Source organism: Pungitius pungitius, unplaced genomic scaffold (assembly GCF_949316345.1).
Source record: "Pungitius pungitius unplaced genomic scaffold, fPunPun2.1 scaffold_31, whole genome shotgun sequence".
NCBI lineage: Eukaryota > Metazoa > Chordata > Actinopteri > Perciformes > Gasterosteidae > Pungitius > Pungitius pungitius.
This window is the reverse complement of record NW_026909910.1, coordinates 98,734-122,512: the sequence shown is the minus strand read 5'-3', so window position 1 is coordinate 122,512 and position 23,779 is coordinate 98,734. Positions and strand designations below refer to the sequence as shown.

The following is a 23,779-nucleotide window of genomic DNA, read 5'->3' as shown; positions in this document are numbered from 1 at the left end:
TGGCCATTGCAGTCCCCGCCACCTCAAATGGCCTGACGATGGTATGGACGTAAGCCACCTTTCATCTTCTTCCTATTGCATCTCTTCTACAATGTGACATTTTTTTTACAATTGTGTAGGTGTACAATCTACGGCGCTGGGCGGCTTTCAGAGAGAGAAGTGAAAAAGCTTACGGCACCTGGGATTCCCAGGCGGTCTTCCATCCAGGTACTAACCAGGCCCTGCTCTGCTTAGCTTCCGAGATCAGACGAGATCGGGCGGAACCAGAGAGGTATGGCCGTAAGCTGCTTTTCATCTTTTTCCTAATCCTTTAAAACGTGTCAAAGATAATCAGAAGTTTCTTTTTCTAAAATTGAAGCAGTTCTTAGCATTGGCAAGAGAGGTTCCTAAAGCCTGAAGGTAACTTTACTTTTCTTCACTGGCAATTCTAACATGTTGGGTTAGCACCTGTATTTCAACGGCTAAATTACAAACAATAGTATGCCAATCGTAAATGTTGATCAACACTAATTTAGCAATCATGAAACGGAATCATTTTGGATAATATTGTCTAATTTCCTTTCATATCCAACGTTAAAACAACACTAAACATGCATCTCTTCAACAATGTGATATTCTTTTTGTAATTTGTAGGTGTACAATCTGCGGCGCTCGGCGGCTTTCGGAGAGAGAAGTGAAAAAGCTTACGGCACCTGGGATTCCCAGGCGGTCTTCCATCCAGGTACTAACCAGGCCCTGCTCTGCTTAGCTTCCGAGATCAGACGAGATCGGGCGGAACCAGAGAGGTATGGCCGTAAGCTGCTTTTTATCTTTTTCCTAATCCTTTATAATGCGTCAATGAATTATGACACGCCTGCCGTTGGCATCTTTGTGTGGGTTAAATAAGGGTATGCAAAGAAGGCTGTGACATCCCATGCCGAAAATTGGATGGACTAGAGAAGACCCGCCCAGGGGTCCCAGCCAATCGGTGAATGGCCATTGCAGTCCCCGCCACCTCAAATGGCCTGACGATGGTATGGACGTAAGCCACCTTTCATCTTCTTCCTATTGCATCTCTTCTACAATGTGACATTTTTTTTACAATTGTGTAGGTGTACAATCTACGGCGCTGGGCGGCTTTCAGAGAGAGAAGTGAAAAAGCTTACGGCACCTGGGATTCCCAGGCGGTCTTCCATCCAGGTACTAACCAGGCCCTGCTCTGCTTAGCTTCCGAGATCAGACGAGATCGGGCGGAACCAGAGAGGTATGGCCGTAAGCTGCTTTTCATCTTTTTCCTAATCCTTTAAAACGTGTCAAAGATAATCAGAAGTTTCTTTTTCTAAAATTGAAGCAGTTCTTAGCATTGGCAAGAGAGGTTCCTAAAGCCTGAAGGTAACTTTACTTTTCTTCACTGGCAATTCTAACATGTTGGGTTAGCACCTGTATTTCAACGGCTAAATTACAAACAATAGTATGCCAATCGTAAATGTTGATCAACACTAATTTAGCAATCATGAAACGGAATCATTTTGGATAATATTGTCTAATTTCCTTTCATATCCAACGTTAAAACAACACTAAACATGCATCTCTTCAACAATGTGATATTCTTTTTGTAATTTGTAGGTGTACAATCTGCGGCGCTCGGCGGCTTTCGGAGAGAGAAGTGAAAAAGCTTACGGCACCTGGGATTCCCAGGCGGTCTTCCATCCAGGTACTAACCAGGCCCTGCTCTGCTTAGCTTCCGAGATCAGACGAGATCGGGCGGAACCAGAGAGGTATGACCGTAAGCTGCTTTTTATCTTTTTCCTAATCCTTTATAATGCGTCAATGAATTATGACACGCCTGCCGTTGGCATCTTTGTGTGGGTTAAATAAGGGTATGCAAAGAAAGCTGTGACATCCCATGCCGAAAATTGGATGGACTAGAGAAGACCCGCCCAGGGGTCCCAGCCAATCGGTGAATGGCCATTGCAGTCCCCGCCACCTCAAATGGCCTGACGATGGTATGGACGTAAGCCATCTTTCATCTTCTTCCTATTGCATCTCTTCTACAATGTGACATTTTTTTTACAATTGTGTAGGTGTACAATCTACGGCGCTGGGCGGCTTTCAGAGAGAGAAGTGAAAACGCTTACGGCACCTGGGATTCCCAGGCGGTCTTCCATCCAGGTACTAACCAGGCCCTGCTCTGCTTAGCTTCCGAGATCAGACGAGATCGGGCGGAACCAGAGAGGTATGGCCGTAAGCTGCTTTTCATCTTTTTCCTAATCCTTTAAAACGTGTCAAAGATAATCAGAAGTTTCTTTTTCTAAAATTGAAGCAGTTCTTAGCATTGGCAAGAGAGGTTCCTAAAGCCTGAAGGTAACTTTACTTTTCTTCACTGGCAATTCTAACATGTTGGGTTAGCACCTGTATTTCAACGGCTAAATTACAAACAATAGTATGCCAATCGTAAATGTTGATCAACACTAATTTAGCAATCATGAAACGGAATCATTTTGGATAATATTGTCTAATTTCCTTTCATATCCAACGTTAAAACAACACTAAACATGCATCTCTTCAACAATGTGATATTCTTTTTGTAATTTGTAGGTGTACAATCTGCGGCGCTCGGCGGCTTTCGGAGAGAGAAGTGAAAAAGCTTACGGCACCTGGGATTCCCAGGCGGTCTTCCATCCAGGTACTAACCAGGCCCTGCTCTGCTTAGCTTCCGAGATCAGACGAGATCGGGCGGAACCAGAGAGGTATGGCCGTAAGCTGCTTTTTATCTTTTTCCTAATCCTTTATAATGCGTCAATGAATTATGACACGCCTGCCGTTGGCATCTTTGTGTGGGTTAAATAAGGGTATGCAAAGAAGGCTGTGACATCCCATGCCGAAAATTGGATGGACTAGAGAAGACCCGCCCAGGGGTCCCAGCCAATCGGTGAATGGCCATTGCAGTCCCCGCCACCTCAAATGGCCTGACGATGGTATGGACGTAAGCCACCTTTCATCTTCTTCCTATTGCATCTCTTCTACAATGTGACATTTTTTTTACAATTGTGTAGGTGTACAATCTACGGCGCTGGGCGGCTTTCAGAGAGAGAAGTGAAAAAGCTTACGGCACCTGGGATTCCCAGGCGTTCTTCCATCCAGGTACTAACCAGGCCCTGCTCTGCTTAGCTTCCGAGATCAGACGAGATCGGGCGGAACCAGAGAGGTATGGCCGTAAGCTGCTTTTCATCTTTTTCCTAATCCTTTAAAACGTGTCAAAGATAATCAGAAGTTTCTTTTTCTAAAATTGAAGCAGTTCTTAGCATTGGCAAGAGAGGTTCCTAAAGCCTGAAGGTAACTTTACTTTTCTTCACTGGCAATTCTAACATGTTGGGTTAGCACCTGTATTTCAACGGCTAAATTACAAACAATAGTATGCCAATCGTAAATGTTGATCAACACTAATTTAGCAATCATGAAACGGAATCATTTTGGATAATATTGTCTAATTTCCTTTCATATCCAACGTTAAAACAACACTAAACATGCATCTCTTCAACAATGTGATATTCTTTTTGTAATTTGTAGGTGTACAATCTGCGGCGCTCGGCGGCTTTCGGAGAGAGAAGTGAAAAAGCTTACGGCACCTGGGATTCCCAGGCGGTCTTCCATCCAGGTACTAACCAGGCCCTGCTCTGCTTAGCTTCCGAGATCAGACGAGATCGGGCGGAACCAGAGAGGTATGGCCGTAAGCTGCTTTTTATCTTTTTCCTAATCCTTTATAATGCGTCAATGAATTATGACACGCCTGCCGTTGGCATCTTTGTGTGGGTTAAATAAGGGTATGCAAAGAAGGCTGTGACATCCCATGCCGAAAATTGGATGGACTAGAGAAGACCCGCCCAGGGGTCCCAGCCAATCGGTGAATGGCCATTGCAGTCCCCGCCACCTCAAACGGCCTGACGATGGTATGGACGTAAGCCACCTTTCATCTTCTTCCTATTGCATATCTTCTACAATGTGAAATACTTTTTACAATTGTGTAGGTGTACAATCTGCGGCGCTGGGCGGCTTTCGGAGAGAGAAGTGAAAAAGCTTACGGCACCTGGGATTCCCAGGCGGTCTTCCATCCAGGTACTAACCAGGCCCTGCTCTGCTTAGCTTCCGAGATCAGACGAGATCGGGCGGAACCAGAGAGGTATGGCCGTAAGCTGCTTTTCATCTTTTTCCTAATCCTTTAAAACGTGTCAAAGATAATCAGAAGTTTCTTTTTCTAAAATTGAAGCAGTTCTTAGCATTGGCAAGAGAGGTTCCTAAAGCCTGAAGGTAACTTTACTTTTCTTCACTGGCAATTCTAACATGTTGGGTTAGCACCTGTATTTCAACGGCTAAATTACAAACAATAGTATGCCAATCGTAAATGTTGATCAACACTAATTTAGCAATCATGAAACGGAATCATTTTGGATAATATTGTCTAATTTCCTTTCATATCCAACGTTAAAACAACACTAAACATGCATCTCTTCAACAATGTGATATTCTTTTTGTAATTTGTAGGTGTACAATCTGCGGCGCTCGGCGGCTTTCGGAGAGAGAAGTGAAAAAGCTTACGGCACCTGGGATTCCCAGGCGGTCTTCCATCCAGGTACTAACCAGGCCCTGCTCTGCTTAGCTTCCGAGATCAGACGAGATCGGGCGGAACCAGAGAGGTATGGCCGTAAGCTGCTTTTTATCTTTTTCCTAATCCTTTATAATGCGTCAATGAATTATGACACGCCTGCCGTTGGCATCTTTGTGTGGGTTAAATAAGGGTATGCAAAGAAGGCTGTGACATCCCATGCCGAAAATTGGATGGACTAGAGAAGACCCGCCCAGGGGTCCCAGCCAATCGGTGAATGGCCATTGCAGTCCCCGCCACCTCAAATGGCCTGACGATGGTATGGACGTAAGCCACCTTTCATCTTCTTCCTATTGCATCTCTTCTACAATGTGACATTTTTTTTACAATTGTGTAGGTGTACAATCTACGGCGCTGGGCGGCTTTCAGAGAGAGAAGTGAAAAAGCTTACGGCACCTGGGATTCCCAGGCGGTCTTCCATCCAGGTACTAACCAGGCCCTGCTCTGCTTAGCTTCCGAGATCAGACGAGATCGGGCGGAACCAGAGAGGTATGGCCGTAAGCTGCTTTTCATCTTTTTCCTAATCCTTTAAAACGTGTCAAAGATAATCAGAAGTTTCTTTTTCTAAAATTGAAGCAGTTCTTAGCATTGGCAAGAGAGGTTCCTAAAGCCTGAAGGTAACTTTACTTTTCTTCACTGGCAATTCTAACATGTTGGGTTAGCACCTGTATTTCAACGGCTAAATTACAAACAATAGTATGCCAATCGTAAATGTTGATCAACACTAATTTAGCAATCATGAAACGGAATCATTTTGGATATTATTGTCTAATTTCCTTTCATATCCAACGTTAAAACAACACTAAACATGCATCTCTTCAACAATGTGATATTCTTTTTGTAATTTGTAGGTGTACAATCTGCGGCGCTCGGCGGCTTTCGGAGAGAGAAGTGAAAAAGCTTACGGCACCTGGGATTCCCAGGCGGTCTTCCATCCAGGTACTAACCAGGCCCTGCTCTGCTTAGCTTCCGAGATCAGACGAGATCGGGCGGAACCAGAGAGGTATGGCCGTAAGCTGCTTTTTATCTTTTTCCTAATCCTTTATAATGCGTCAATGAATTATGACACGCCTGCCGTTGGCATCTTTGTGTGGGTTAAATAAGGGTATGCAAAGAAGGCTGTGACATCCCATGCCGAAAATTGGATGGACTAGAGAAGACCCGCCCAGGGGTCCCAGCCAATCGGTGAATGGCCATTGCAGTCCCCGCCACCTCAAATGGCCTGACGATGGTATGGACGTAAGCCACCTTTCATCTTCTTCCTATTGCATCTCTTCTACAATGTGACATTTTTTTTACAATTGTGTAGGTGTACAATCTACGGCGCTGGGCGGCTTTCAGAGAGAGAAGTGAAAAAGCTTACGGCACCTGGGATTCCCAGGCGGTCTTCCATCCAGGTACTAACCAGGCCCTGCTCTGCTTAGCTTCCGAGATCAGGCGGAACCAGAGAGGTATGGCCGTAAGCTGCTTTTTATCTTTTTCCTAATCCTTTATAATGCGTCAATGAATTATGACACGCCTGCCGTTGGCATCTTTGTGTGGGTTAAATAAGGGTATGCAAAGAAGGCTGTGACATCCCATGCCGAAAATTGGATGGACTAGAGAAGACCCGCCCAGGGGTCCCAGCCAATCGGTGAATGGCCATTGCAGTCCCCGCCACCTCAAATGGCCTGACGATGGTATGGACGTAAGCCACCTTTCATCTTCTTCCTATTGCATCTCTTCTACAATGTGACATTTTTTTTACAATTGTGTAGGTGTACAATCTACGGCGCTGGGCGGCTTTCAGAGAGAGAAGTGAAAAAGCTTACGGCACCTGGGATTCCCAGGCGGTCTTCCATCCAGGTACTAACCAGGCCCTGCTCTGCTTAGCTTCCGAGATCAGACGAGATCGGGCGGAACCAGAGAGGTATGGCCGTAAGCTGCTTTTCATCTTTTTCCTAATCCTTTAAAACGTGTCAAAGATAATCAGAAGTTTCTTTTTCTAAAATTGAAGCAGTTCTTAGCATTGGCAAGAGAGGTTCCTAAAGCCTGAAGGTAACTTTACTTTTCTTCACTGGCAATTCTAACATGTTGGGTTAGCACCTGTATTTCAACGGCTAAATTACAAACAATAGTATGCCAATCGTAAATGTTGATCAACACTAATTTAGCAATCATGAAACGGAATCATTTTGGATAATATTGTCTAATTTCCTTTCATATCCAACGTTAAAACAACACTAAACATGCATCTCTTCAACAATGTGATATTCTTTTTGTAATTTGTAGGTGTACAATCTGCGGCGCTCGGCGGCTTTCGGAGAGAGAAGTGAAAAAGCTTACGGCACCTGGGATTCCCAGGCGGTCTTCCATCCAGGTACTAACCAGGCCCTGCTCTGCTTAGCTTCCGAGATCAGACGAGATCGGGCGGAACCAGAGAGGTATGGCCGTAAGCTGCTTTTTATCTTTTTCCTAATCCTTTATAATGCGTCAATGAATTATGACACGCCTGCCGTTGGCATCTTTGTGTGGGTTAAATAAGGGTATGCAAAGAAGGCTGTGACATCCCATGCCGAAAATTGGATGGACTAGAGAAGACCCGCCCAGGGGTCCCAGCCAATCGGTGAATGGCCATTGCAGTCCCCGCCACCTCAAATGGCCTGACGATGGTATGGACGTAAGCCACCTTTCATCTTCTTCCTATTGCATCTCTTCTACAATGTGACATTTTTTTTACAATTGTGTAGGTGTACAATCTACGGCGCTGGGCGGCTTTCAGAGAGAGAAGTGAAAAAGCTTACGGCACCTGGGATTCCCAGGCGGTCTTCCATCCAGGTACTAACCAGGCCCTGCTCTGCTTAGCTTCCGAGATCAGACGAGATCGGGCGGAACCAGAGAGGTATGGCCGTAAGCTGCTTTTCATCTTTTTCCTAATCCTTTAAAACGTGTCAAAGATAATCAGAAGTTTCTTTTTCTAAAATTGAAGCAGTTCTTAGCATTGGCAAGAGAGGTTCCTAAAGCCTGAAGGTAACTTTACTTTTCTTCACTGGCAATTCTAACATGTTGGGTTAGCACCTGTATTTCAACGGCTAAATTACAAACAATAGTATGCCAATCGTAAATGTTGATCAACACTAATTTAGCAATCATGAAACGGAATCATTTTGGATAATATTGTCTAATTTCCTTTCATATCCAACGTTAAAACAACACTAAACATGCATCTCTTCAACAATGTGATATTCTTTTTGTAATTTGTAGGTGTACAATCTGCGGCGCTCGGCGGCTTTCGGAGAGAGAAGTGAAAAAGCTTACGGCACCTGGGATTCCCAGGCGGTCTTCCATCCAGGTACTAACCAGGCCCTGCTCTGCTTAGCTTCCGAGATCAGACGAGATCGGGCGGAACCAGAGAGGTATGGCCGTAAGCTGCTTTTTATCTTTTTCCTAATCCTTTATAATGCGTCAATGAATTATGACACGCCTGCCGTTGGCATCTTTGTGTGGGTTAAATAAGGGTATGCAAAGAAGGCTGTGACATCCCATGCCGAAAATTGGATGGACTAGAGAAGACCCGCCCAGGGGTCCCAGCCAATCGGTGAATGGCCATTGCAGTCCCCGCCACCTCAAATGGCCTGACGATGGTATGGACGTAAGCCACCTTTCATCTTCTTCCTATTGCATCTCTTCTACAATGTGACATTTTTTTTACAATTGTGTAGGTGTACAATCTACGGCGCTGGGCGGCTTTCAGAGAGAGAAGTGAAAAAGCTTACGGCACCTGGGATTCCCAGGCGGTCTTCCATCCAGGTACTAACCAGGCCCTGCTCTGCTTAGCTTCCGAGATCAGACGAGATCGGGCGGAACCAGAGAGGTATGGCCGTAAGCTGCTTTTCATCTTTTTCCTAATCCTTTAAAACGTGTCAAAGATAATCAGAAGTTTCTTTTTCTAAAATTGAAGCAGTTCTTAGCATTGGCAAGAGAGGTTCCTAAAGCCTGAAGGTAACTTTACTTTTCTTCACTGGCAATTCTAACATGTTGGGTTAGCACCTGTATTTCAACGGCTAAATTACAAACAATAGTATGCCAATCGTAAATGTTGATCAACACTAATTTAGCAATCATGAAACGGAATCATTTTGGATATTATTGTCTAATTTCCTTTCATATCCAACGTTAAAACAACACTAAACATGCATCTCTTCAACAATGTGATATTCTTTTTGTAATTTGTAGGTGTACAATCTGCGGCGCTCGGCGGCTTTCGGAGAGAGAAGTGAAAAAGCTTACGGCACCTGGGATTCCCAGGCGGTCTTCCATCCAGGTACTAACCAGGCCCTGCTCTGCTTAGCTTCCGAGATCAGACGAGATCGGGCGGAACCAGAGAGGTATGGCCGTAAGCTGCTTTTTATCTTTTTCCTAATCCTTTATAATGCGTCAATGAATTATGACACGCCTGCCGTTGGCATCTTTGTGTGGGTTAAATAAGGGTATGCAAAGAAGGCTGTGACATCCCATGCCGAAAATTGGATGGACTAGAGAAGACCCGCCCAGGGGTCCCAGCCAATCGGTGAATGGCCATTGCAGTCCCCGCCACCTCAAATGGCCTGACGATGGTATGGACGTAAGCCACCTTTCATCTTCTTCCTATTGCATCTCTTCTACAATGTGACATTTTTTTTACAATTGTGTAGGTGTACAATCTACGGCGCTGGGCGGCTTTCAGAGAGAGAAGTGAAAAAGCTTACGGCACCTGGGATTCCCAGGCGGTCTTCCATCCAGGTACTAACCAGGCCCTGCTCTGCTTAGCTTCCGAGATCAGGCGGAACCAGAGAGGTATGGCCGTAAGCTGCTTTTTATCTTTTTCCTAATCCTTTATAATGCGTCAATGAATTATGACACGCCTGCCGTTGGCATCTTTGTGTGGGTTAAATAAGGGTATGCAAAGAAGGCTGTGACATCCCATGCCGAAAATTGGATGGACTAGAGAAGACCCGCCCAGGGGTCCCAGCCAATCGGTGAATGGCCATTGCAGTCCCCGCCACCTCAAATGGCCTGACGATGGTATGGACGTAAGCCACCTTTCATCTTCTTCCTATTGCATCTCTTCTACAATGTGACATTTTTTTTACAATTGTGTAGGTGTACAATCTACGGCGCTGGGCGGCTTTCAGAGAGAGAAGTGAAAAAGCTTACGGCACCTGGGATTCCCAGGCGGTCTTCCATCCAGGTACTAACCAGGCCCTGCTCTGCTTAGCTTCCGAGATCAGACGAGATCGGGCGGAACCAGAGAGGTATGGCCGTAAGCTGCTTTTCATCTTTTTCCTAATCCTTTAAAACGTGTCAAAGATAATCAGAAGTTTCTTTTTCTAAAATTGAAGCAGTTCTTAGCATTGGCAAGAGAGGTTCCTAAAGCCTGAAGGTAACTTTACTTTTCTTCACTGGCAATTCTAACATGTTGGGTTAGCACCTGTATTTCAACGGCTAAATTACAAACAATAGTATGCCAATCGTAAATGTTGATCAACACTAATTTAGCAATCATGAAACGGAATCATTTTGGATAATATTGTCTAATTTCCTTTCATATCCAACGTTAAAACAACACTAAACATGCATCTCTTCAACAATGTGATATTCTTTTTGTAATTTGTAGGTGTACAATCTGCGGCGCTCGGCGGCTTTCGGAGAGAGAAGTGAAAAAGCTTACGGCACCTGGGATTCCCAGGCGGTCTTCCATCCAGGTACTAACCAGGCCCTGCTCTGCTTAGCTTCCGAGATCAGACGAGATCGGGCGGAACCAGAGAGGTATGGCCGTAAGCTGCTTTTTATCTTTTTCCTAATCCTTTATAATGCGTCAATGAATTATGACACGCCTGCCGTTGGCATCTTTGTGTGGGTTAAATAAGGGTATGCAAAGAAGGCTGTGACATCCCATGCCGAAAATTGGATGGACTAGAGAAGACCCGCCCAGGGGTCCCAGCCAATCGGTGAATGGCCATTGCAGTCCCCGCCACCTCAAATGGCCTGACGATGGTATGGACGTAAGCCACCTTTCATCTTCTTCCTATTGCATCTCTTCTACAATGTGACATTTTTTTTACAATTGTGTAGGTGTACAATCTACGGCGCTGGGCGGCTTTCAGAGAGAGAAGTGAAAAAGCTTACGGCACCTGGGATTCCCAGGCGGTCTTCCATCCAGGTACTAACCAGGCCCTGCTCTGCTTAGCTTCCGAGATCAGACGAGATCGGGCGGAACCAGAGAGGTATGGCCGTAAGCTGCTTTTCATCTTTTTCCTAATCCTTTAAAACGTGTCAAAGATAATCAGAAGTTTCTTTTTCTAAAATTGAAGCAGTTCTTAGCATTGGCAAGAGAGGTTCCTAAAGCCTGAAGGTAACTTTACTTTTCTTCACTGGCAATTCTAACATGTTGGGTTAGCACCTGTATTTCAACGGCTAAATTACAAACAATAGTATGCCAATCGTAAATGTTGATCAACACTAATTTAGCAATCATGAAACGGAATCATTTTGGATAATATTGTCTAATTTCCTTTCATATCCAACGTTAAAACAACACTAAACATGCATCTCTTCAACAATGTGATATTCTTTTTGTAATTTGTAGGTGTACAATCTGCGGCGCTCGGCGGCTTTCGGAGAGAGAAGTGAAAAAGCTTACGGCACCTGGGATTCCCAGGCGGTCTTCCATCCAGGTACTAACCAGGCCCTGCTCTGCTTAGCTTCCGAGATCAGACGAGATCGGGCGGAACCAGAGAGGTATGGCCGTAAGCTGCTTTTTATCTTTTTCCTAATCCTTTATAATGCGTCAATGAATTATGACACGCCTGCCGTTGGCATCTTTGTGTGGGTTAAATAAGGGTATGCAAAGAAGGCTGTGACATCCCATGCCGAAAATTGGATGGACTAGAGAAGACCCGCCCAGGGGTCCCAGCCAATCGGTGAATGGCCATTGCAGTCCCCGCCACCTCAAATGGCCTGACGATGGTATGGACGTAAGCCACCTTTCATCTTCTTCCTATTGCATCTCTTCTACAATGTGACATTTTTTTTACAATTGTGTAGGTGTACAATCTACGGCGCTGGGCGGCTTTCAGAGAGAGAAGTGAAAAAGCTTACGGCACCTGGGATTCCCAGGCGGTCTTCCATCCAGGTACTAACCAGGCCCTGCTCTGCTTAGCTTCCGAGATCAGACGAGATCGGGCGGAACCAGAGAGGTATGGCCGTAAGCTGCATTTCATCTTTTTCCTAATCCTTTAAAACGTGTCAAAGATAATCAGAAGTTTCTTTTTCTAAAATTGAAGCAGTTCTTAGCATTGGCAAGAGAGGTTCCTAAAGCCTGAAGGTAACTTTACTTTTCTTCACTGGCAATTCTAACATGTTGGGTTAGCACCTGTATTTCAACGGCTAAATTACAAACAATAGTATGCCAATCGTAAATGTTGATCAACACTAATTTAGCAATCATGAAACGGAATCATTTTGGATAATATTGTCTAATTTCCTTTCATATCCAACGTTAAAACAACACTAAACATGCATCTCTTCAACAATGTGATATTCTTTTTGTAATTTGTAGGTGTACAATCTGCGGCGCTCGGCGGCTTTCGGAGAGAGAAGTGAAAAAGCTTACGGCACCTGGGATTCCCAGGCGGTCTTCCATCCAGGTACTAACCAGGCCCTGCTCTGCTTAGCTTCCGAGATCAGACGAGATCGGGCGGAACCAGAGAGGTATGGCCGTAAGCTGCTTTTTATCTTTTTCCTAATCCTTTATAATGCGTCAATGAATTATGACACGCCTGCCGTTGGCATCTTTGTGTGGGTTAAATAAGGGTATGCAAAGAAGGCTGTGACATCCCATGCCGAAAATTGGATGGACTAGAGAAGACCCGCCCAGGGGTCCCAGCCAATCGGTGAATGGCCATTGCAGTCCCCGCCACCTCAAATGGCCTGACGATGGTATGGACGTAAGCCACCTTTCATCTTCTTCCTATTGCATCTCTTCTACAATGTGACATTTTTTTTACAATTGTGTAGGTGTACAATCTACGGCGCTGGGCGGCTTTCAGAGAGAGAAGTGAAAAAGCTTACGGCACCTGGGATTCCCAGGCGGTCTTCCATCCAGGTACTAACCAGGCCCTGCTCTGCTTAGCTTCCGAGATCAGACGAGATCGGGCGGAACCAGAGAGGTATGGCCGTAAGCTGCTTTTCATCTTTTTCCTAATCCTTTAAAACGTGTCAAAGATAATCAGAAGTTTCTTTTTCTAAAATTGAAGCAGTTCTTAGCATTGGCAAGAGAGGTTCCTAAAGCCTGAAGGTAACTTTACTTTTCTTCACTGGCAATTCTAACATGTTGGGTTAGCACCTGTATTTCAACGGCTAAATTACAAACAATAGTATGCCAATCGTAAATGTTGATCAACACTAATTTAGCAATCATGAAACGGAATCATTTTGGATAATATTGTCTAATTTCCTTTCATATCCAACGTTAAAACAACACTAAACATGCATCTCTTCAACAATGTGATATTCTTTTTGTAATTTGTAGGTGTACAATCTGCGGCGCTCGGCGGCTTTCGGAGAGAGAAGTGAAAAAGCTTACGGCACCTGGGATTCCCAGGCGGTCTTCCATCCAGGTACTAACCAGGCCCTGCTCTGCTTAGCTTCCGAGATCAGACGAGATCGGGCGGAACCAGAGAGGTATGGCCGTAAGCTGCTTTTTATCTTTTTCCTAATCCTTTATAATGCGTCAATGAATTATGACACGCCTGCCGTTGGCATCTTTGTGTGGGTTAAATAAGGGTATGCAAAGAAGGCTGTGACATCCCATGCCGAAAATTGGATGGACTAGAGAAGACCCGCCCAGGGGTCCCAGCCAATCGGTGAATGGCCATTGCAGTCCCCGCCACCTCAAATGGCCTGACGATGGTATGGACGTAAGCCACCTTTCATCTTCTTCCTATTGCATCTCTTCTACAATGTGACATTTTTTTTACAATTGTGTAGGTGTACAATCTACGGCGCTGGGCGGCTTTCAGAGAGAGAAGTGAAAAAGCTTACGGCACCTGGGATTCCCAGGCGGTCTTCCATCCAGGTACTAACCAGGCCCTGCTCTGCTTAGCTTCCGAGATCAGACGAGATCGGGCGGAACCAGAGAGGTATGGCCGTAAGCTGCTTTTCATCTTTTTCCTAATCCTTTAAAACGTGTCAAAGATAATCAGAAGTTTCTTTTTCTAAAATTGAAGCAGTTCTTAGCATTGGCAAGAGAGGTTCCTAAAGCCTGAAGGTAACTTTACTTTTCTTCACTGGCAATTCTAACATGTTGGGTTAGCACCTGTATTTCAACGGCTAAATTACAAACAATAGTATGCCAATCGTAAATGTTGATCAACACTAATTTAGCAATCATGAAACGGAATCATTTTGGATAATATTGTCTAATTTCCTTTCATATCCAACGTTAAAACAACACTAAACATGCATCTCTTCAACAATGTGATATTCTTTTTGTAATTTGTAGGTGTACAATCTGCGGCGCTCGGCGGCTTTCGGAGAGAGAAGTGAAAAAGCTTACGGCACCTGGGATTCCCAGGCGGTCTTCCATCCAGGTACTAACCAGGCCCTGCTCTGCTTAGCTTCCGAGATCAGACGAGATCGGGCGGAACCAGAGAGGTATGGCCGTAAGCTGCTTTTTATCTTTTTCCTAATCCTTTATAATGCGTCAATGAATTATGACACGCCTGCCGTTGGCATCTTTGTGTGGGTTAAATAAGGGTATGCAAAGAAGGCTGTGACATCCCATGCCGAAAATTGGATGGACTAGAGAAGACCCGCCCAGGGGTCCCAGCCAATCGGTGAATGGCCATTGCAGTCCCCGCCACCTCAAATGGCCTGACGATGGTATGGACGTAAGCCACCTTTCATCTTCTTCCTATTGCATCTCTTCTACAATGTGACATTTTTTTTACAATTGTGTAGGTGTACAATCTACGGCGCTGGGCGGCTTTCAGAGAGAGAAGTGAAAAAGCTTACGGCACCTGGGATTCCCAGGCGGTCTTCCATCCAGGTACTAACCAGGCCCTGCTCTGCTTAGCTTCCGAGATCAGACGAGATCGGGCGGAACCAGAGAGGTATGGCCGTAAGCTGCCTTTCATCTTTTTCCTAATCCTTTAAAACGTGTCAAAGATAATCAGAAGTTTCTTTTTCTAAAATTGAAGCAGTTCTTAGCATTGGCAAGAGAGGTTCCTAAAGCCTGAAGGTAACTTTACTTTTCTTCACTGGCAATTCTAACATGTTGGGTTAGCACCTGTATTTCAACGGCTAAATTACAAACAATAGTATGCCAATCGTAAATGTTGATCAACACTAATTTAGCAATCATGAAACGGAATCATTTTGGATATTATTGTCTAATTTCCTTTCATATCCAACGTTAAAACAACACTAAACATGCATCTCTTCAACAATGTGATATTCTTTTTGTAATTTGTAGGTGTACAATCTGCGGCGCTCGGCGGCTTTCGGAGAGAGAAGTGAAAAAGCTTACGGCACCTGGGATTCCCAGGCGGTCTTCCATCCAGGTACTAACCAGGCCCTGCTCTGCTTAGCTTCCGAGATCAGACGAGATCGGGCGGAACCAGAGAGGTATGGCCGTAAGCTGCTTTTTATCTTTTTCCTAATCCTTTATAATGCGTCAATGAATTATGACACGCCTGCCGTTGGCATCTTTGTGTGGGTTAAATAAGGGTATGCAAAGAAGGCTGTGACATCCCATGCCGAAAATTGGATGGCCTAGAGAAGACCCGCCCAGGGGTCCCAGCCAATCGGTGAATGGCCATTGCAGTCCCCGCCACCTCAAATGGCCTGACGATGGTATGGACGTAAGCCACCTTTCATCTTCTTCCTATTGCATCTCTTCTACAATGTGACATTTTTTTTACAATTGTGTAGGTGTACAATCTACGGCGCTGGGCGGCTTTCAGAGAGAGAAGTGAAAAAGCTTACGGCACCTGGGATTCCCAGGCGGTCTTCCATCCAGGTACTAACCAGGCCCTGCTCTGCTTAGCTTCCGAGATCAGACGAGATCGGGCGGAACCAGAGAGGTATGGCCGTAAGCTGCTTTTCATCTTTTTCCTAATCCTTTAAAACGTGTCAAAGATAATCAGAAGTTTCTTTTTCTAAAATTGAAGCAGTTCTTAGCATTGGCAAGAGAGGTTCCTAAAGCCTGAAGGTAACTTTACTTTTCTTCACTGGCAATTCTAACATGTTGGGTTAGCACCTGTATTTCAACGGCTAAATTACAAACAATAGTATGCCAATCGTAAATGTTGATCAACACTAATTTAGCAATCATGAAACGGAATCATTTTGGATAATATTGTCTAATTTCCTTTCATATCCAACGTTAAAACAACACTAAACATGCATCTCTTCAACAATGTGATATTCTTTTTGTAATTTGTAGGTGTACAATCTGCGGCGCTCGGCGGCTTTCGGAGAGAGAAGTGAAAAAGCTTACGGCACCTGGGATTCCCAGGCGGTCTTCCATCCAGGTACTAACCAGGCCCTGCTCTGCTTAGCTTCCGAGATCAGACGAGATCGGGCGGAACCAGAGAGGTATGGCCGTGTACGGTGTGGGTGCGTGGGGTTGAAGACACGGCACAGGACCGCAGGGTGGTGGGTTTCACAAAATGCTTTTTATTCGCACAATTCATCAATTAATTCGTTCGCTCGGTCGGTCGGTCCGTCTCCTCTCTCCCTCCTCGCTCGCCTCACTGTTTATAGGGGCGAGAGGAGACCCGTTAATTCCCCCCAGCTGGTTGCCAAGTGTTTCCACCTGGCACTGTTCCCCGAGCCACTCCCCCTCTCTCTCCCTCTGCAGCCGAGCCGAAACCACGCCCGCCACCACATACCCCCACCGCCCGACTTAGGCCGGGGAGCCGTCCGGCCTAGCTTACTCCCCCCCCCCTCCCTCGAGAGGGCGGGAGAGGAAGTCCGCCACGACCATCTGCGTCCCCGGCCTATGGACCACCTTGAAGTTAAAAGGCTGCATGGCCAGATACCACCGAGTGATCCGGGCGTTAGTATCCTTCATGCGGTGGAGCCATTGGAGCGGGGCGTGGTCCGAACAGAGGGTGAATGAGCGTCCCAGGAGGTAGTAGCGCAGGGAGCCCACCGCCCACCGGATGGCCAGGCACTCCTTTTCCACCGTGCTGTACCTGGCCTCCCTCTCCGATAGCTTCCGGCTGATGTAGACAACGGGGCGGTCGACCCCCTCCACCTCCTGGGACAAAACGGCCCCCAGCCCTCTGTCCGACGCGTCGGTCTGCAGAACAAACGGGAGAGAAAAGTTAGGTGTGTGGAGGAGTGGCTCCCCACAGAGAGTCTGTTTTACCTTCTCAAACGCCCGCTGGCACTGCTCCGACCACTGGACCGGATCTGACGCACCTTTCCGGGTCAGGTCGGTCAAGGGGCTGGCGAGGTCCGCAAAGCCGGCGATGAACCGTCTGTAGTAACCCGCCAGCCCCAAAAACCGCCTCACCTCTTTTTTTGTCTTAGGGCGCGGGCAGGCTGCAATAGCTGCCGTCTTGTCCACCTGAGGACGCACCTGCCCACCCCCCAAGTGGTACCCCAGATACCGTACCTCCCTCCGTCCAACTGCACACTTCCCCGGGTTGGCGGTGAGCCCGGCCCGCCTCAGCGACTCCAGCACCGCGTCCACCCGCCGCACATGCTCCGCCCAGGTGGTGCTGTGGATGATTACATCGTCCAGGTACGCGGCCGCATATGAGGCATGCGGACGCAGCACCCGGTCCATGAGGCGCTGGAACGTGGCCGGGGCACCGAACAAGCCGAAGGGAAGCATGGTGAATTGGTACAAACCATACGGAGTGGAGAAAGCCGTTTTCTCTCTGGACTCTGAAGACAGGGGAATCTGCCAGTAGCCCTTAGTTAAATCCAGGGTCGTAAAAAAACGTGCAGTGCCCAGCCGGTCCAGGAGTTCGTCGACCCGGGGCATTGGGTAGGCGTCGAATCGTGACACGTCGTTTACCTTGCGGTAGTCCACGCAGAACCGCACAGTCCCATCCTTCTTGGCCACCAGAACGATGGGGCTGCACCAGGCGCTGTTGGACTCTTCTATTACCCCCATCTCCAACATAGCCGCTAATTCCTCCCGAACCACTTTTCTTTTGTGTTCGGGTAGTCTGTAGGGTCGTGACCTCACCGTCACCCCCGGGGGTGTCTCGATTCGGTGCATTATCAGGTCGGTGCGGCCTGGCCGGGGGGAGAACACATCAGCAAACCGCTTCTGCAACTGGGCAATGTCCGCTCTCTGGTCCTCAGAGAGATGACCCTCACACGGGAGCGGGGTGGGATTAGCCGCTTTTGGCACCTCCGGCCCCAGGTCCTCTCTTTCCGATACTGTGGAAATCAGAGAAACAGACTCCGCCTCCCTCCAGGGTTTCAGGAGGTTGAGGTGGTATATTTGTGTCGCCCCGCCCCTGTCAGACCGCACCACCTCATAATCAACATCCCCCACCCGGCGTGTGACCTCGAAGGGCCCTTGCCACTTAGCCAGGAGTTTTGAGTTGGAAGAGGGAAGTAATACAAGTACCTTTTCTCCCGGTGTGAATTCTCGCAGCTTGGCCCCTCTGTTGTACAGCCGTTGTTGTCGTTCCTGGGCCTGGAGCAAATTCTCCCGTGACATCCTCCCCAGTGTGTGGAGCTTTGCTCGCAGGTCCAGGACGTACTGGATCTCGTTCTTTCCGGGGCTCGGACCTTCCTCCCAGCTTTCTTTAATAAGGTCCAGCACCCCTCTTGGTGACCTGCCAAACAGAAGCTCAAAGGGAGAAAATCCCGTGGAGGCCTGGGGGACCTCCCGGACTGCAAACAACAGAGGGTCAAGCCATTTGTCCCAATTACGTTCATCGTCGCTAATAAATTTACGAATCATGGACTTCAGCGTCCTATTCATCCGCTCTACCAACCCGTCGGTCTGGGGGTGGTACACACTCGTGCGGACGGACTTAATGCCCAGTAACCCGTAAAGTTCTCCCAGTGTGCGCGACATGAACGAGGTGCCCTGGTCTGTTAGAATCTCTTTCGGGATTCCAACCCGGGAGATGACCTGAAACAGAGCCTGCGCGACGCTCTTTGCAGAGATATTGCGCAATGGCACTGCCTCCGGATACCGGGTTGCGTAATCCATGAGGACTAACACAAAGCGGTATCCGCGTGCGCTCCGGTGAAATGGCCCGATGAGGTCCATGCCGATGCGCTCGAACGGAACCTCCACCAACGGTAGCGGCCGCAGCGGGGCACGTGGTATGGCTGGTGAATTAACCAATTGACACTCCGGGCAGGACGCACACCAGCGGCGCGCGTCCGCCCGGATGCCTGGCCAATAAAATCGGGCCATTATCCGGTCTAGTGTTTTCCCGTATCCCATGTGACCCGCCATCGGATTATAGTGAGCCGCCTGGAAAACCATTTCCCGGCGGCTTTTCGGTACTAACAACTGGGTGTTTTCCTGCCCTGTTCGAGTGTCACGACTCACTCTATACAGTCTGTCCCTAATCAATGAGAAGTGCGGGTACGACTGTGCTGCGTCAGGGCGCACCAAATGACCATCAATTCTTATCACTTGGTCGTAGGCTGAGCGTAGAGTATCGTCACGAGACTGCTCGAGTGGAAAATCTTCCATGGAGCGGAACTCGGGAACCGCCGGGGTCTCCTCGGGAGGCTCCGCCGGTTCCCCCTCTTCCCCGGCGGCGTCGGACGACCTCGCGTCACCGCTGAGCACCGCACACATACCGCATGTCCCTGTCGGTCGTGAACGCACCCCCGCAGCCTGCCCCATTAGCGTGTTAAATCCCTCCCAATCCGTTCCCAAAATTACGGGGTGCGTCAGGTGGGAGCTAACCGCGACCTTTATTCTATATTTTTTTCCCCTGAACCGAAGTTCGACGGACACTATGGGATACTCGTGAATGTCCCCGTGCACACACCTTATTTTCACCCGCGACGCTTCTACCAATGCCCCTGGCCGAACCAGGCTCTGGTGTATCATGGACTGCGAACAGCCCGAATCCACCATCGCCTGGCGTGTACCCCCCTGGATTCTTACCGGAACGCGGTACGTCGCTCCCGGGCCGGGGGAGGGTGATGGAGCGCCGGCAACCCGGATCACCTGCCCCACCTCCATCAGCGGGCACTCCCTCCGCAGATGGCCGGGCTGCCCACACTTCCAGCACTCCTGCCCTGGCGTTTGAGAACCTCCGAGTGGGTCAGGAAGAGTGCCGGCCCCGGTCGGTGCTGCGTGGTCGGCCCCCCTGGTACGAGCTGGTGACCGCGGCGTCGGCAAGGGCCACCCTGCCGCCGGCTGCTGGGTCCTCCTTCGCGGCGTGGGGACCGGCTGCGGCGGCGCGGGCGGGCGCCCGGCGTCGCCCCGTCCGCCGGGGTGGACCGCCAGGTGATCCTCTGCCAGGGTGACCGCGGCCTCCAACGTCGCCGGACGGTGGTACTGGACCCACGACGAGGTCCGCGGCGGGAGCCCCCGCAGAAACTGCTCCGTCACCACCTTCTCCACCACCGCCGGTGCGCCACCCGCGCCCTCCGGCTGCAGCCACCTGTTGGCCGCGTCCCGTAGCCGCTGAGCAAAGGCGAACGGACGGTCCTCCGGACCCAGCCTCGCCTCCCGGAAACGCCGCCTGTGGTCCTCGGGGGAGAGCCCCAGCCGGTCCATGATGGCCCTCTTTACCCCGGCGTAGTCCTGTCTTGCCCCGGGCGGCAGACCCAGGGCAGCTGTCTGCGCCTCTCCGGTCAGTAGTGGCAGCAGGCGGATTGCCCGTTCGTCCGCCGGCCACCCGCATGCCTCCGCCATCGCCTCGAACATTTCCAGGTACGACTGTACCTCGTCCGCCGGCGTCATTTTATGCAGCACCACCCCCGCGTACGCCGGGGGACCCGGTACCGGTGCTGCCGCGGCTGGCCGGGCCACCAGCTGCTCCAACACCCGGGTCTGCCGATCCGACTGGGCTTGGAGCGCCCCCAGAAAGTGCCGGTTGACCTCGGCCTGCTCCCGCTGCATCGCGGCGATCTCTCCCAGCATCCGCCCGAGCGCGATCGCCGGCTGCGCCATCCCCTCCGCCTGCTGATCGCCGGGTTCCATACCTAGTTGGGCGCCACTGTACGGTGTGGGTGCGTGGGGTTGAAGACACGGCACAGGACCGCAGGGTGGTGGGTTTCACAAAATGCTTTTTATTCGCACAATTCATCAATTAATTCGTTCGCTCGGTCGGTCGGTCCGTCTCCTCTCTCCCTCCTCGCTCGCCTCACTGTTTATAGGGGCGAGAGGAGACCCGTTAATTCCCCCCAGCTGGTTGCCAAGTGTTTCCACCTGGCACTGTTCCCCGAGCCACTCCCCCTCTCTCTCCCTCTGCAGCCGAGCCGAAACCACGCCCGCCACCACAGGCCGTAAGCTGCTTTTTATCTTTTTCCTAATCCTTTATAATGCGTCAATGAATTATGACACGCCTGCCGTTGGCATCTTTGTGTGGGTTAAATAAGGGTATGCAAAGAAGGCTGTGACATCCCATGCCGAAAATTGGATGGACTAGAGAAGACCCGCCCAGGGGTCCCAGCCAATCGGTGAATGGCCATTGCAGTCCCCGCCACCTCAAATGGCCTGACGATGGTATGGACGTAAGCCACCTTTCATCTTCTTCCTATTGCATCTCTTCTACAATGTGACATTTTTTTTACAATTGTGTAGGTGTACAATCTACGGCGCTGGGCGGCTTTCAGAGAGAGAAGTGAAAAAGCTTACGGCACCTGGGATTCCCAGGCGGTCTTCCATCCAGGTACTAACCAGGCGCTGCTCTGCTTAGCTTCCGAGATCAGACGAGATCGGGCGGAACCAGAGAGGTATGGCCGTAAGCTGCTTTTCATCTTTTTCCTAATCCTTTAAAACGTGTCAAAGATAATCAGAAGTTTCTTTTTCTAAAATTGAAGCAGTTCTTAGCATTGGCAAGAGAGGTTCCTAAAGCCTGAAGGTAACTTTACTTTTCTTCACTGGCAATTCTAACATGTTGGGTTAGCACCTGTATTTCAACGGCTAAATTACAAACAATAGTATGCCAATCGTAAATGTTGATCAACACTAATTTAGCAATCATGAAACGGAATCATTTTGGATAATATTGTCTAATTTCCTTTCATATCCAACGTTAAAACAACACTAAACATGCATCTCTTCAACAATGTGATATTCTTTTTGTAATTTGTAGGTGTACAATCTGCGGCGCTCGGCGGCTTTCGGAGAGAGAAGTGAAAGAGCTTACGGCACCTGGGATTCCCAGGCGGTCTTCCATCCAGGTACTAACCAGGCCCTGCTCTGCTTAGCTTCCGAGATCAGACGAGATCGGGCGGAACCAGAGAGGTATGGCCGTAAGCTGCTTTTTATCTTTTTCCTAATCCTTTATAATGCGTCAATGAATTATGACACGCCTGCCGTTGGCATCTTTGTGTGGGTTAAATAAGGGTATGCAAAGAAGGCTGTGACATCCCATGCCGAAAATTGGATGGACTAGAGAAGACCCGCCCAGGGGTCCCAGCCAATCGGTGAATGGCCATTGCAGTCCCCACCACCTCAAATGGCCTGACGATGGTATGGACGTAAGCCACCTTTCATCTTCTTCCTATTGCATCTCTTCTACAATGTGACATTTTTTTTACAATTGTGTAGGTGTACAATCTACGGCGCTGGGCGGCTTTCAGAGAGAGAAGTGAAAAAGCTTACGGCACCTGGGATTCCCAGGCGGTCTTCCATCCAGGTACTAACCAGGCCCTGCTCTGCTTAGCTTCCGAGATCAGACGAGATCGGGCGGAACCAGAGAGGTATGGCCGTAAGCTGCTTTTCATCTTTTTCCTAATCCTTTAAAACGTGTCAAAGATAATCAGAAGTTTCTTTTTCTAAAATTGAAGCAGTTCTTAGCATTGGCAAGAGAGGTTCCTAAAGCCTGAAGGTAACTTTACTTTTCTTCACTGGCAATTCTAACATGTTGGGTTAGCACCTGTATTTCAACGGCTAAATTACAAACAATAGTATGCCAATCGTAAATGTTGATCAACACTAATTTAGCAATCATGAAACGGAATCATTTTGGATAATATTGTCTAATTTCCTTTCATATCCAACGTTAAAACAACACTAAACATGCATCTCTTCAACAATGTGATATTCTTTTTGTAATTTGTAGGTGTACAATCTGCGGCGCTCGGCGGCTTTCGGAGAGAGAAGTGAAAAAGCTTACGGCACCTGGGATTCCCAGGCGGTCTTCCATCCAGGTACTAACCAGGCCCTGCTCTGCTTAGCTTCCGAGATCAGACGAGATCGGGCGGAACCAGAGAGGTATGGCCGTAAGCTGCTTTTTATCTTTTTCCTAATCCTTTATAATGCGTCAATGAATTATGACACGCCTGCCGTTGGCATCTTTGTGTGGGTTAAATAAGGGTATGCAAAGAAGGCTGTGACATCCCATGCCGAAAATTGGATGGACTAGAGAAGACCCGCCCAGGGGTCCCAGCCAATCGGTGAATGGCCATTGCAGTCCCCGCCACCTCAAATGGCCTGACGATGGTATGGACGTAAGCCACCTTTCATCTTCTTCCTATTGCATCTCTTCTACAATGTGACATTTTTTTTACAATTGTGTAGGTGTACAATCTACGGCGCTGGGCGGCTTTCAGAGAGAGAAGTGAAAAAGCTTACGGCACCTGGGATTCCCAGGCGGTCTTCCATCCAGGTACTAACCAGGCCCTGCTCTGCTTAGCTTCCGAGATCAGACGAGATCGGGCGGAACCAGAGAGGTATGGCCGTAAGCTGCTTTTCATCTTTTTCCTAATCCTTTAAAACGTGTCAAAGATAATCAGAAGTTTCTTTTTCTAAAATTGAAGCAGTTCTTAGCATTGGCAAGAGAGGTTCCTAAAGCCTGAAGGTAACTTTACTTTTCTTCACTGGCAATTCTAACATGTTGGGTTAGCACCTGTATTTCAACGGCTAAATTACAAACAATAGTATGCCAATCGTAAATGTTGATCAACACTAATTTAGCAATCATGAAACGGAATCAT

The 23,779-nt window shown here is 48.3% G+C and overlaps 37 non-coding genes and 2 pseudogenes across 37 annotated transcripts; all 39 read right to left on the bottom strand.

The window, feature by feature from the left end:
• Window positions 1-166: 166 nt before the first annotated feature.
• Window positions 167-285, bottom strand: LOC134123382 (5S ribosomal RNA). The gene has a single exon (XR_009954868.1). It is a non-coding gene; the product is annotated as a 5S ribosomal RNA (ribosomal RNA).
• A 395-nt stretch (window positions 286-680) lies between these two features.
• LOC134123381 (5S ribosomal RNA) lies at window positions 681-799 on the bottom strand. The gene has a single exon (XR_009954867.1). It is a non-coding gene; the product is annotated as a 5S ribosomal RNA (ribosomal RNA).
• Window positions 800-1,138: 339 nt separating this feature from the next.
• Window positions 1,139-1,257, bottom strand: LOC134123380 (5S ribosomal RNA). Its single transcript, XR_009954866.1, has one exon. It is a non-coding gene; the product is annotated as a 5S ribosomal RNA (ribosomal RNA).
• Window positions 1,258-1,652: 395 nt separating this feature from the next.
• LOC134122987 (5S ribosomal RNA) lies at window positions 1,653-1,771 on the bottom strand. Its single transcript, XR_009954497.1, has one exon. It is a non-coding gene; the product is annotated as a 5S ribosomal RNA (ribosomal RNA).
• A 339-nt stretch (window positions 1,772-2,110) lies between these two features.
• On the bottom strand, window positions 2,111-2,229 carry LOC134122995 (5S ribosomal RNA). Its single transcript, XR_009954504.1, has one exon. It is a non-coding gene; the product is annotated as a 5S ribosomal RNA (ribosomal RNA).
• Window positions 2,230-2,624: 395 nt separating this feature from the next.
• Window positions 2,625-2,743, bottom strand: LOC134123379 (5S ribosomal RNA). Its single transcript, XR_009954865.1, has one exon. It is a non-coding gene; the product is annotated as a 5S ribosomal RNA (ribosomal RNA).
• Window positions 2,744-3,082: 339 nt separating this feature from the next.
• LOC134123099 (5S ribosomal RNA) lies at window positions 3,083-3,201 on the bottom strand. Its single transcript, XR_009954608.1, has one exon. It is a non-coding gene; the product is annotated as a 5S ribosomal RNA (ribosomal RNA).
• Window positions 3,202-3,596: 395 nt separating this feature from the next.
• On the bottom strand, window positions 3,597-3,715 carry LOC134123378 (5S ribosomal RNA). The gene has a single exon (XR_009954864.1). It is a non-coding gene; the product is annotated as a 5S ribosomal RNA (ribosomal RNA).
• Window positions 3,716-4,054: 339 nt separating this feature from the next.
• Window positions 4,055-4,173, bottom strand: LOC134123377 (5S ribosomal RNA). The gene has a single exon (XR_009954863.1). It is a non-coding gene; the product is annotated as a 5S ribosomal RNA (ribosomal RNA).
• Window positions 4,174-4,568: 395 nt separating this feature from the next.
• On the bottom strand, window positions 4,569-4,687 carry LOC134123375 (5S ribosomal RNA). Its single transcript, XR_009954861.1, has one exon. It is a non-coding gene; the product is annotated as a 5S ribosomal RNA (ribosomal RNA).
• A 339-nt stretch (window positions 4,688-5,026) lies between these two features.
• On the bottom strand, window positions 5,027-5,145 carry LOC134123374 (5S ribosomal RNA). Its single transcript, XR_009954860.1, has one exon. It is a non-coding gene; the product is annotated as a 5S ribosomal RNA (ribosomal RNA).
• Window positions 5,146-5,540: 395 nt separating this feature from the next.
• Window positions 5,541-5,659, bottom strand: LOC134123373 (5S ribosomal RNA). The gene has a single exon (XR_009954859.1). It is a non-coding gene; the product is annotated as a 5S ribosomal RNA (ribosomal RNA).
• Window positions 5,660-5,998: 339 nt separating this feature from the next.
• Window positions 5,999-6,107, bottom strand: LOC134123148 (5S ribosomal RNA; annotated as a pseudogene).
• A 339-nt stretch (window positions 6,108-6,446) lies between these two features.
• LOC134123372 (5S ribosomal RNA) lies at window positions 6,447-6,565 on the bottom strand. The gene has a single exon (XR_009954858.1). It is a non-coding gene; the product is annotated as a 5S ribosomal RNA (ribosomal RNA).
• A 395-nt stretch (window positions 6,566-6,960) lies between these two features.
• On the bottom strand, window positions 6,961-7,079 carry LOC134123371 (5S ribosomal RNA). The gene has a single exon (XR_009954857.1). It is a non-coding gene; the product is annotated as a 5S ribosomal RNA (ribosomal RNA).
• A 339-nt stretch (window positions 7,080-7,418) lies between these two features.
• Window positions 7,419-7,537, bottom strand: LOC134123370 (5S ribosomal RNA). Its single transcript, XR_009954856.1, has one exon. It is a non-coding gene; the product is annotated as a 5S ribosomal RNA (ribosomal RNA).
• A 395-nt stretch (window positions 7,538-7,932) lies between these two features.
• Window positions 7,933-8,051, bottom strand: LOC134123369 (5S ribosomal RNA). Its single transcript, XR_009954855.1, has one exon. It is a non-coding gene; the product is annotated as a 5S ribosomal RNA (ribosomal RNA).
• A 339-nt stretch (window positions 8,052-8,390) lies between these two features.
• Window positions 8,391-8,509, bottom strand: LOC134123368 (5S ribosomal RNA). The gene has a single exon (XR_009954854.1). It is a non-coding gene; the product is annotated as a 5S ribosomal RNA (ribosomal RNA).
• Window positions 8,510-8,904: 395 nt separating this feature from the next.
• Window positions 8,905-9,023, bottom strand: LOC134123367 (5S ribosomal RNA). Its single transcript, XR_009954853.1, has one exon. It is a non-coding gene; the product is annotated as a 5S ribosomal RNA (ribosomal RNA).
• Window positions 9,024-9,362: 339 nt separating this feature from the next.
• On the bottom strand, window positions 9,363-9,471 carry LOC134123147 (5S ribosomal RNA; annotated as a pseudogene).
• Window positions 9,472-9,810: 339 nt separating this feature from the next.
• Window positions 9,811-9,929, bottom strand: LOC134123366 (5S ribosomal RNA). The gene has a single exon (XR_009954852.1). It is a non-coding gene; the product is annotated as a 5S ribosomal RNA (ribosomal RNA).
• A 395-nt stretch (window positions 9,930-10,324) lies between these two features.
• On the bottom strand, window positions 10,325-10,443 carry LOC134123364 (5S ribosomal RNA). Its single transcript, XR_009954850.1, has one exon. It is a non-coding gene; the product is annotated as a 5S ribosomal RNA (ribosomal RNA).
• Window positions 10,444-10,782: 339 nt separating this feature from the next.
• LOC134123363 (5S ribosomal RNA) lies at window positions 10,783-10,901 on the bottom strand. Its single transcript, XR_009954849.1, has one exon. It is a non-coding gene; the product is annotated as a 5S ribosomal RNA (ribosomal RNA).
• Window positions 10,902-11,296: 395 nt separating this feature from the next.
• Window positions 11,297-11,415, bottom strand: LOC134123362 (5S ribosomal RNA). The gene has a single exon (XR_009954848.1). It is a non-coding gene; the product is annotated as a 5S ribosomal RNA (ribosomal RNA).
• A 339-nt stretch (window positions 11,416-11,754) lies between these two features.
• On the bottom strand, window positions 11,755-11,873 carry LOC134123361 (5S ribosomal RNA). The gene has a single exon (XR_009954847.1). It is a non-coding gene; the product is annotated as a 5S ribosomal RNA (ribosomal RNA).
• A 395-nt stretch (window positions 11,874-12,268) lies between these two features.
• On the bottom strand, window positions 12,269-12,387 carry LOC134123360 (5S ribosomal RNA). The gene has a single exon (XR_009954846.1). It is a non-coding gene; the product is annotated as a 5S ribosomal RNA (ribosomal RNA).
• A 339-nt stretch (window positions 12,388-12,726) lies between these two features.
• On the bottom strand, window positions 12,727-12,845 carry LOC134123359 (5S ribosomal RNA). The gene has a single exon (XR_009954845.1). It is a non-coding gene; the product is annotated as a 5S ribosomal RNA (ribosomal RNA).
• A 395-nt stretch (window positions 12,846-13,240) lies between these two features.
• Window positions 13,241-13,359, bottom strand: LOC134123358 (5S ribosomal RNA). Its single transcript, XR_009954844.1, has one exon. It is a non-coding gene; the product is annotated as a 5S ribosomal RNA (ribosomal RNA).
• Window positions 13,360-13,698: 339 nt separating this feature from the next.
• Window positions 13,699-13,817, bottom strand: LOC134123357 (5S ribosomal RNA). Its single transcript, XR_009954843.1, has one exon. It is a non-coding gene; the product is annotated as a 5S ribosomal RNA (ribosomal RNA).
• Window positions 13,818-14,212: 395 nt separating this feature from the next.
• Window positions 14,213-14,331, bottom strand: LOC134123356 (5S ribosomal RNA). Its single transcript, XR_009954842.1, has one exon. It is a non-coding gene; the product is annotated as a 5S ribosomal RNA (ribosomal RNA).
• Window positions 14,332-14,670: 339 nt separating this feature from the next.
• LOC134123355 (5S ribosomal RNA) lies at window positions 14,671-14,789 on the bottom strand. Its single transcript, XR_009954841.1, has one exon. It is a non-coding gene; the product is annotated as a 5S ribosomal RNA (ribosomal RNA).
• Window positions 14,790-15,184: 395 nt separating this feature from the next.
• LOC134123353 (5S ribosomal RNA) lies at window positions 15,185-15,303 on the bottom strand. Its single transcript, XR_009954839.1, has one exon. It is a non-coding gene; the product is annotated as a 5S ribosomal RNA (ribosomal RNA).
• Window positions 15,304-15,642: 339 nt separating this feature from the next.
• LOC134123352 (5S ribosomal RNA) lies at window positions 15,643-15,761 on the bottom strand. The gene has a single exon (XR_009954838.1). It is a non-coding gene; the product is annotated as a 5S ribosomal RNA (ribosomal RNA).
• Window positions 15,762-16,156: 395 nt separating this feature from the next.
• LOC134123125 (5S ribosomal RNA) lies at window positions 16,157-16,275 on the bottom strand. Its single transcript, XR_009954634.1, has one exon. It is a non-coding gene; the product is annotated as a 5S ribosomal RNA (ribosomal RNA).
• Window positions 16,276-21,466: 5,191 nt separating this feature from the next.
• LOC134123106 (5S ribosomal RNA) lies at window positions 21,467-21,585 on the bottom strand. Its single transcript, XR_009954615.1, has one exon. It is a non-coding gene; the product is annotated as a 5S ribosomal RNA (ribosomal RNA).
• Window positions 21,586-21,980: 395 nt separating this feature from the next.
• Window positions 21,981-22,099, bottom strand: LOC134123351 (5S ribosomal RNA). Its single transcript, XR_009954837.1, has one exon. It is a non-coding gene; the product is annotated as a 5S ribosomal RNA (ribosomal RNA).
• A 339-nt stretch (window positions 22,100-22,438) lies between these two features.
• LOC134123350 (5S ribosomal RNA) lies at window positions 22,439-22,557 on the bottom strand. Its single transcript, XR_009954836.1, has one exon. It is a non-coding gene; the product is annotated as a 5S ribosomal RNA (ribosomal RNA).
• Window positions 22,558-22,952: 395 nt separating this feature from the next.
• LOC134123349 (5S ribosomal RNA) lies at window positions 22,953-23,071 on the bottom strand. Its single transcript, XR_009954835.1, has one exon. It is a non-coding gene; the product is annotated as a 5S ribosomal RNA (ribosomal RNA).
• Window positions 23,072-23,410: 339 nt separating this feature from the next.
• LOC134123348 (5S ribosomal RNA) lies at window positions 23,411-23,529 on the bottom strand. Its single transcript, XR_009954834.1, has one exon. It is a non-coding gene; the product is annotated as a 5S ribosomal RNA (ribosomal RNA).
• Window positions 23,530-23,779: the final 250 nt, after the last annotated feature.